The 10,275-nt window shown below is 44.3% G+C and overlaps 1 protein-coding gene and 1 non-coding gene across 2 annotated transcripts in view; one reads left to right on the forward strand and one right to left on the reverse strand.

Moving 5' to 3' along the window:
* Positions 1-10,021, reverse strand: part of SIN3A (SIN3 transcription regulator family member A) — a 64,460-nt gene extending 54,439 nt beyond the window's left edge. The window contains exon 1 of the mRNA XM_007446703.1: positions 9,796-10,021. The gene's annotated coding sequence lies outside the window, so the exon portion shown is untranslated. The remainder of the gene's footprint in view (positions 1-9,795) is intronic.
* On the forward strand, positions 473-545 carry TRNAG-CCC (transfer RNA glycine (anticodon CCC)). The gene has a single exon. It is a non-coding gene; the product is annotated as a tRNA-Gly (tRNA).
* Positions 10,022-10,275: the final 254 nt, after the last annotated feature.

Here is a 10,275-nt window from a genome sequence, read left to right on the forward strand (position 1 = left end):
TTTGCGGTGCCTCTCACTGTTGTGGCCTCTCCCGTTGCAGAGCACAGGCTCCGGAAGCACAGGCTCAGCGGCCATGGCTCACAGGCCCAGCCGCTCCGTGGCATGTGGGATCTTCCCGGACCGGGGCACGAACCCACGTCTCCTGCATCAGCAGGCGGACTCCCAACCACTGGGCCACCAGGGAAGCCCAGGACAATCATCTTCTACGCTCCACAAATGCAAGCATTCTCAGTCTTAGACTAATAAATACCAATTAGACTATCAATCCAATGACTTTTCTTTTTCATTTCTACATGTTTCCTTCCAGTCATCTCCGTACACACACCTGTCTTTGGCATCTGTCCACTTACAAACCACATCAAGTAAGTTTTGGTATAAAAACATCATAAAAGATGAAAGAACACCATTGTACATGCTTTTAGCAAACTGGAATGGTTTGGATTCTTCTTGAAAATATTGCACTCTGGGGACTTCCCTGGTGGTCCAGTGGCTAAGACTCCACACTCCCAATGCAGGGGGCCCAGGTTCGATCCCTGGTCAGGGAACTAGATCCCACATGCCACAACGAAGATCCTGCATGCCACAACGAAGATTCCCGCATGCTGCAACTAAGACCCGGCACAGCCAAAGAAAGAAAGAAAGAAAGAAAGAAAATATTGCATTCTGAAGTCCTTCCTGTTGAATGATTCCTCGATGAGGACATCATACTCCCTGCCCACACCCCGCTCTCACAAGTATATTGTCCACTCATAAATTCTTCAGTTTGAGAAAATTCATCTAGGATACTGTCATCTGAAGACTCAAAGTCTGCAGCTTGGCTTATACAATCAATTCTACCATCATCATTACAGCCTACAGTGTTGCTATCTGTTGCACTGCTTTCATCTATTAGTTCCTCTAATAACTGTGAAATGTCTTCCTCTGTTAGTTTTCTTGTCTTTGCCATTATTGGAGGAAAACAAAAGATTACGGGTTATCAAACATGTTGAATGAAAAGTTAAAAAAACTGTAAAAATAGTAGTATAAAGAACTTTCATATCCTTTTCACCCCAAATGGTAACATCTTACATAATGTTTAAGATGGCATCCCCCAACTTCTTGTACACTTTCTTGAAAGATGCTGTAATGCTTTGGGCAAAGCAGTAAGAAAATTGAAGTAGTGATGACTTATTTTACTACTGCATCATCCTTCTAGGCAATTCATCATTCTTCCATTTTCTTATTTAGTTTTTTTTTTTAGTGTAGTTGGGAATAATTGATGAGTAATGCTAAAGTAATTCCTAAGATGATAAAAGACCAAAACGTTTCAAGATATAGGATAACGAAGATCATCAATATCCTACAATATAGGTCAGATGTATAAGCGGTAATAGCTAAAATGAGTTTATTCCATTAAAAAGAAAATAAGTAAATTTTCTCTTTGTTCTTCTGAAGACCTCTAATAAAGAATAAAGTCATTAAATATAAATCTTTACAAGTAGTTAATACTGCTCAAAAAGAAACTCAAAAACTAAAATTGGGTCTAACTGATACTGATGTTATAGGTAGAATATGGACAAGAAAATATTTGGTTCAATTCAAAAGATATTAATAATTATATCAATGTTCAAATTCTGATTTGATCACTGTACTATGACAATTCTTTGTATTACTTTTTGCAACTTTTTTTAAGCCTAAAATTATTTCAAAATGAAAAGTTTAGGGACTTCCCTGGTGATCCAGTGGTTAAGACTCCACACTCCCAATGCAGGGGGCCCGGGTTCGATCCCTGGTCAGGAAACTAGATCCCGCATGCCACAACTAAAGATCCTGCATGCCACAACTAAAAATCTCATGTGCTACGACTAAGAATTGGCACAGCCAAATAAATAAATTTTTTTGAAGTTTTTAAAAAATTAAGTATAATAGTAGGGGAATATAAAAGAAGGAAATCATTGTGTATACCTATTCTCAAGGACATTAACATTTAGTTTGTGTGACAAGGTTTCTATAAACTAACTAGGAATGGTATAAAACAACAAGACTAAGTGTAACAGAAGATACACTAGCTGAAGCTATAAAGAAAGCATTATAAAGAATAGAACACAAGGTAGTTCTTAAAATGACAGATGTTTCACTCACCTCATACTGCCTCTATCCTATTAGCTATATTTCTGCCCCTACACAAAGTCTGGGCACACAAACTTTTAACCATCTTTGTATCCTCCACCGTGCTTAGCATAGTGCTTTGCTGTGATGGAAACCAAATCATTCATTCACACATGCATGCATCCTCTAATATTTATTGAGCACATACTATGTGCCAGGAATTGTTCTGGGAGCTAGGGATATAGATGTAAATAAAACAAAACTCTCCTCCCTCAGGAAGTTTACATTTTAGTGGGAGAAACAGACAACAAGATAATAAACAGTGTTCAGAATATCAGACAGTGACAAGTGCTAAGAAGAAAAAGCAGAGAATTTTTGAAATTTTAGACAAGGGTGACCAAAGAGTACCTCACTAATACAAAGTAACTTTTGAGTACATGAAGTAAGGAGTTACCCATGTAGAAATCAGTAGAAGAACCATTACAGGCAGAGGGGACAGCAAACACGAAAACTCTGATATACATATGTGCTCGGTATTTTCCGAGAAAAGCAAAAAGGCCACGTAGTTGGAGCAGAATGGAGGAAAGAGAGACTAGTAGGAAATGAAGTCAGAGAGGTAATGGAGTTGGGGGTAGTAGGTAGGGAGCATACCGTGTTTGTTCTCATAGGTCATAATAAGAACTCGGACTGAAATGGGAAGCCGTTGGAGGGTTTTAAGCAGAGAATTACTTGGGTTGCTATCAATATGTTAAGAACAGACTGAAGAGGGGCAATAACAAAGCAGAGAGAACAGTTAAGGTGCTACTGATACAACCCAAGCTAGAGATGTTAGTGGCACTCACTGCTGTAGTTGGGGGCTAGGGGGTGGTATCAAGTTGGTCAAATTCTGGATAGCATTTTGAATATAGAACAAATAGTATTTATTTGCTAATAGACCACGTGTGAAAAAGAGAGAAGTCAAAGATGCCTGTTAGATATCCAAGAGGAAATATGAAGTGGGCCACTGGATTTGTTCATCTACAGTACAAAGGAGGGGTCCCCAGGGAGAGACAGAAATTTGAGTTATCAGTATTGTTTAGATTTTGGAAAGCTAATACGGCGCACAGAGTAGCTCTCTATAATCACGCACATTCACATTTCTGCACCAAGTGGGACAGCGTAGAACAGGTTGTCCCCCTAAATTAGTTGTGGAACCAAACTTACCAAAAAACAAACAAACAAAAATTCTTGCATTTCAGAGCTGCAGATAAGAGATTGTGGCTCCATATATCCTTCAACAGCCTGCAAGTCAATAAGCCTGGCACCTGGAGGATACCAGCAGGACTGGGGAAACATCCATTGCCACGAAGCTGATAAATACAAGTAACATGCAGGCACACACACAGAAAAGGGGGTGAGGAGTACAAAAGCAAAAGAAGGGAGGGGCAAGAAAGAGATCTATCAGTTAGGAATTGCTACCAATAAATGCCTAACTAATTTTGAAGCCAACTGCCTACTAAACAGAGGTATCCTCTAGTTAGCAAACTTTAAAATGCCAATAGAGTTCAGGTTGTAAACTACTTATCTATCACCTGTGTGCCAGCATTGTCCTAGGCACTGAGGCTATCAAGAAAGTAAAGTCCCAATCTAGGTGAACTGCGAGCCACTGTATAGCTCTCCCTGATGAAAACCAATATCAGGTTGTTGACCTGCAAATATACAAGGACAAAAAAAAAATCTGCATTTGGTTATAACTGACAACAAATCCCACTGGGCATGTATTTCGTGTGATTTTTTGTTTTGTTTTTTTTGGGGGGGGGCGTGTCTTTTGAAGAAAGACCCCAAAAGAAAGTTACAAAACTAAAGAAAGTCAAAGTTTTTTTTTTTGTAATGTGTTGTTAAAAGACAATCGAACAGGGCTTCCCTGGTGGCGCAGTGGTTGAGAGTCTGCCTGCCAATGCAGGGGACAAGGGTTCGAGCCCTGGTCTGGGAAGATCCCACATGCCGCGGAGCAACTAGGCCTGTGAGCCACAATTACTGAGCCTGCGCGTCTGGAGCCTGTTTTCTGCAACAAGAGAGGCCGCGATAGTGAGAGGCCCACGCACCGCGATGAAGAGTGGCTCCCGCTCTCCGCAACTGGAGAAAGCCCTCACTCAGAAGAAACGAAGACCCAACGCAGCCAAAGATAAATAAATTAAAAAAAAAAAAGTTAAAAAAAAAAAGACAATCGAACAGATAACTGTATAGACAATTAAAATTCATATTTAAAAAGAAAGATGTCTGTCAGAAAAACAAAACTCCCTGAAACATTTGGAAAGAATAATGTAATAATGGCAGAACCCTGATTCAGACTACCCAAGTATTCTGCTAGATGAATTTCATTAATTGACCTTAACCTCAACAAAAAACAAACACCCAGAATTAATTACTTAAACTGTAACAAGAAAAAGATTAAAATCCTAAGATATTACCTCTACTACTCACTTATTAAAGTAGCAGAAACAGGAAGGCATGTGAAAGAAATGAAGTATTAGGAAACAACAGTTGACCATATTAATAATATATCTTCAGCTTGACAGAGTAACAGCAACAAGTTATGCCAAGTCCATAATTTCTTCACTGTGATTCTTAACTACCTTCCAAAGCAGCAGAAGCAATTACATCTGCAAACTGAAGAGAACAGGATGCACAAACTCTGGAAGAGAGACAATTCACGTGCCATTTTCAGTACAATGCCACACCTTCTAACATTCCAAAGCACTTGGGGGGCGGTATTTTGAGCCTAACAGCTCCCTTAAACTAGATGTATGATTTCAGACTCCTCCCTCCTGTTTCTCATTCAGTGTCCCCTCTTCCTCTTCCCACCAAAAGGTGGGCTCTCCTCTGAATTCCTTACAGCTATTTGCACTTGACTCTTATGCACTCAACCTACACTGATGTGTAGTAAAATCATATTATATGTGTATTTACCTTTCCTTCTAAGAATGTAAACTTCTTGGGAACAGAGACTCTTCCTGTGTCAGTCCAGAGCTATTTTAGATGCTCAATAACCTTTAAAATTGTGAATCACCCTGTTGTACACCTGAAACTTACATAATATTGTACATCAACTATACTTCAATTAAGAAAAAAAGGTGGTCAAGAATGCATGTTGAGGGCTTCCCTGGTGGTGCAATGGTTAGGAATCTGCCTGCCAATGCAGGGGACACAGGTTCAAGCCCTGGTCGGGGAAGATCCCACATGCCGTAGAGCAACTAAGTCCATGCGCCACAACTACTGAGCCTGTGCTCTAGAGCCCACGAGCCACAACTACTGAAGCCCAAGCGCCAAGAGCCTGTGCTCCGCAACAAAGAGAAGCCACCGCAATGAGAAGCCCGTGCACAGCAACGAAGAGTAGCCCCCGCTCGCCGCAACTAGAGAAAGCCCGTGCACAGCAACGAAGACCCAATGCAGCCAAAAATAAATAAATTAATTAAATAAATTTAAAAAAAAAAAAGGAATGAATGCTGAGGGACTTCGCTGGTGGTCAAGTGGTTAAGAATCCACCTTCCAATGCAGGAGATGTGAATTCAATCCCTGGTCAGGGAACTAAGATCCCACATGCCACTGGGCAAATAAGCCCACTACTGAGCCCATGTGCTCTGGAGCCTGCGCGCCACAATGAAAGATCCCACGTGCTACAACTAAGACCCAACACAGCCAAATAAATAAATTTTAAAAAAGAAAGAAAAAAGAATGAATGTTGACTCAATTTACCTTTAGAATCTGAATCCCAATCTTTTCCCCCAATGTGCTTTCAAAAGCTGAGGGACTTCCCTGGTGGTCCAGTGGCTAAGACTCCACACTCCCAATGCAGGGGGCCTGGGTTAGATCCCTGATCAGGGAACTAGATCCCACATGCCATAACTAAGAGTTTGCATGCCACAACTTAAGATCCCTCATGCGGCAACAAAGATCCTGCGTGCCACAACTAAGACCCAATGCAACCAAATAAATAAATATTAAAAAAAAAAAAAGCACATTGCTGCTTCCTCCAAAAATTAAACATAAAATTACCATATGACCTAGCAATTCCACTTCTGGGTATATACCCAAAAGAATTCAAAGCAAGTACTTGAAGAGATATTTATACACCCATGTTCACAGCCGCATTACTCACAATAGCCAAGAAGTGGAAACAACCCAAACGTCTATCAACACATGAATAGATAAACAAATTGTGGATGATGGTGATGACTGCACAACAATGTGTATGTACTTAATATCACTGAATTGTACATTTAAAAAATAGATAAAATCATAAATTTTACATTATATATGTTTTACCACAAGTGGGGGGGAAAAAAACCCCCACACTGCTCCTTCTCTATTTACTACCCTTAGACCAGAGGCAGCTGAAGTCTAGCATTAAAAGCGTGGACTCTGGAACCACAATGTCTGGGTTCGAATTCTGGATTAGCCACTTAGCATATGTCTAACTTCTCTTTCCCACTGTTTCCTCACCTTTAAAACATAGATTTCATAGTACCCACTACATAGGGTTGTAGTGAAGATTAAACAGATTAATAAATATATAATACTTAACTCAGTGCCTGGGGGGTAGTAAAGGGCTCGATAAATGTAAGTTCTCTTATTATTATTCAAGGAGACAGAGGGTGTAGTTTGAAAAAGCATTTAACATCATCTATATAAGAATCTACAGAAAATAAAGCTTAACAAACTTTTGGTTGATGGAGTTATCCAGAAGAGTAAGAAAGCCTTTGAAAGCACTGCACTAGATCACTGAATGCCATGGACATAATCTTTTAATTCCAACTAAAATTCACAGCCATTAATATCTGCCTCGCATAGCTCTCCAGTATCTTGTCTGTTTGCACTTAAGATGTAAACAGGACTATGCTTTGCCAGGAATTTTATCAAATTACTACACACCACCTTCCTTAAAAAAATAAAATTTTTGGGCTTCCCTGGTGGCGCAGTGGTTGAGAGTCCGCCTGCCGATGCAGGGGACACGGGTTCATGCCCCGGTCCGGGAGGATCCCACATGTCAGGGAGCGGCTGGGCCCGTGAGTCACGGCCGCTGAGCCTGCACGTCCGGAGCCTGTGCTCCGCAACGGGAGAGGTCACAACAGTGAGAGGCCCGCATACCGCAAAAAAAAAATAAATTTTTTTTTACTCTTTAGGTGAAAACTTCTTAATTACAAAATGCAAATCTCTCTAGGGTCTCTTGACTCTGACAAAACTATAGTATATGATACTGATATTTGGAGAGAGAAAAAGCATTTATGAAAACTTTCCTAATACAGCATATCCAGGCTCTTACTTGAATTCTTAAAGCCTACGTGGGACTTCTGACCCTGGTTTGCCAACAGACACCATATTCTTTTTTTTTTTTTTTAAATAACTAAATTTATTTATTTATTTATTTTTGGTTGCGTTGGGTCTTTGTTGCTGCATGCAGGCTTTCTCTAGTTGTGGTGCGCGGGCTTCTCATTGCGGTGACTTCTCTTGTTGCGGAGCACGGGCTCTAGACACGCAGGCTTCAGTAGTTGTGGCACGCGGGCTCAGTAGTTGTGGCTCACAGTTTCAGTAGTTGTGGCACGCGGGCTTCAGTAGTTGTGGTGCACGGGCTTAGTTGCTCCACAGCATGTGGGATCTTCCCGGACCAGGGATCGAACCCGTGTTCCCTGCATTGGCAGGCAGATTCTTAACCACTGCACCACCAGGGAAGTCCCAACATATTCTTTAAGGGTATGAATTAGGTCTTTTATGTTTCCCTGCACAACAGCATTGCAAATGGTAGGAACAATTATGTGTTGACCAAACTTTCCTCAATGGCAAATTCTCCACTATTTTCACAAACTTTGTCAGTTTATGGCATCAGGAAAAACACCCAGGTTTTCTGTCTCCACACCAGTTCTACCACAGTCACCATTAACCAAACTAAAAAGCTACTGTTGCCATTGCTACTTCTTTAGCTAAGAAGGTGAGACTTAATCTCTTCACATGAGTATAGCACACGGCACCACGCTCTCAGTCCCAACTGAGCAAAGCACAAACCTAGAATTTAACTTCAGTTCAGCTAATTAGCCAGAGGGCTTGCTCAGATATTAGTGCATAAATAAACATATTTGTTCCTTGTTTAATTTCTCATGAAAAATATCGAAAACACAAGTAATTTCTCTTAAGAAAAGATAATGTCTCAACTCAGAGCAAAACCCTCAATTAAACTGGTTCATTAAACTTGAAATGTCCTAAGGCAATTTCCCAATACAGGTTGGAGGGCAACAAGTCACATACACAAGGCTACACTAGCCCTCCATTTCACCCTACTCTCTGTAAAAAAAATAGGGCAAGAACAGTGTTTTATAGAATATAAATAGAAAGTGGTCTAGATGTTCTAACAGAATTACATAAAACAAGCAGACTTTTCAAGAACACCTGAAGCTACCTAAATTGCAACTTATTTATTTGAGAAATTAAATAACAGAACCACCAGTACAATTAAAGCATTCAAAAATGCAGAAGCTGAGGAAATTGGCGTATTTCATTCAAAGTCTGAGTTTAAAAAAAAAAATCACCATCTTCTATAAAAGATCATTTTTTTAATATAATGTAAGTCCAACCCTTCCTTTTCTAAATTTCAGCCTTGGGAAGAGGAGTTTCCACATCCTTTTCTTGGCTAACTGGGTTTGAAGTTCTAAGGCACCGAAATAGTGGCGAAGTCTAACTACCCACCATCCCATTGGCTCAGAGGAAACCCCGCCCCGTACAGCCACGGTAACCCAACATCAAGGGAACTCCAGGAAAGGTTGTCCCCGGCCACATTTCTAGTCTCTGATGAGTCTCTGCCCCTCCCCCCACCATCACCGCAGCGGAAGCACGGTCTCAGCACGAGCAGCACTCGACCGCAGACTGCAACGAAAAGACCTTGAGCACCTCGCCCCAATAATTACGACCGAGACGGGAGGGGCGGGGACTACGATCCCACTGTCCAGGCTGCATGGTGCCATCCATGCTGCACCAAGCAACGCAGAGACAACAGCTCTGGCACCTGACCCTCGTGCCCCAGGCAAAAGGCATGGCTGAGCCACAAGAGAAAGCCCTGACATCTCCAGTTTGCAGTCTGGGGGCCCCTCCCGCCCAAAAGAGACGTAGGGCGGGGCAGATCTAGGCGCCGCGACTCCCAGCCAGACCGGACAGCGGGCTTTCCCGAGCCCCGCCTCACTTGCCAAGGAGGCGGAAACCCGCGGAAGGGGGAGGACGGCCAGGGGGAGTGGCATCGCCGCTCCATACTGCCCCTCCGGCCAACCGGATCCCGGGAAGGCGGAGGAAGGCGGACTTCACGCCCCCTCCCTGCCGCGCCCCGAAGCCACAAGCGGGAGACCCCCCCAAGCCGTCCCCTCACCCCAGCAGGCCAGTGCAAGGCCGCCCAGCCGAGGCCCCGCCCAACCCGGGAAGACCGGAGGGGTGGTCGACCGCAAACAGCACTTAGCACAGGGCCCAGCCCCGCCCCTTTCTCCACAATCGCACGCGCGCGCCGGCCCCGCCCCTGAGCGGCGGCGCGAGAGCCCGCCCCCTCCGCGCGCACCGGGACTACGCTCTCCTCCCCCTCCCGCACCGAGAGCTACCCCGCTCCGCCCCCCACCCCCCTCACACATCCACACGCCTCCCGCCCGCCTGCTCTCCGGGAAGCCGAGGAGGTCAGTCCCCCCCAAAAATACACACCCTCGAGTCCGGCGTTACCCGCCACCAGGCTCCCTGCCCCGACCCCGGCCCGGCGTGCTCTCACCGCAAAGCTGCTTCGGCCGCTCTCACTGCGTGTCCCTCCTACCATGAGCCTCAGGCTCAGCACGGAGGCCCCGAGAAACGCGCGGGGCACAGGCCCGCCAAAGCGGACTGGCAGCCTCCTCTCCGCTAACGAAGCGGTCACAGGCCCCAGTGCCCAGACTGGGAAGGAGGGAGGGAGGGAGGGAGGGAAACTCCAAGGGGGGAAGGGGAGGGGGGGAAGATGGAGAAACCGTCTCCGCCGCCTCTACCGCCGCGGCCGCTTCTCTGTTACCCGGGAAATCCCGCCCACTCACCCGGCCCGCCCCGCAGAGGGAAGACTCAACTTCGCTCCGCACAGGCCGTACTACCCGCCTGTCAAAGGTTTAGCCAATCGCTGCGCCCTGACTGCCGACTGCCCGCCCCTTCCCCCCCCCCGGC

This window comes from Lipotes vexillifer, unplaced genomic scaffold, assembly GCF_000442215.2.
Source record: "Lipotes vexillifer unplaced genomic scaffold, Lipotes_vexillifer_v1.1 scaffold242, whole genome shotgun sequence".
In the NCBI taxonomy this organism is placed as follows: Eukaryota; Metazoa; Chordata; class Mammalia; order Artiodactyla; family Lipotidae; genus Lipotes; species Lipotes vexillifer.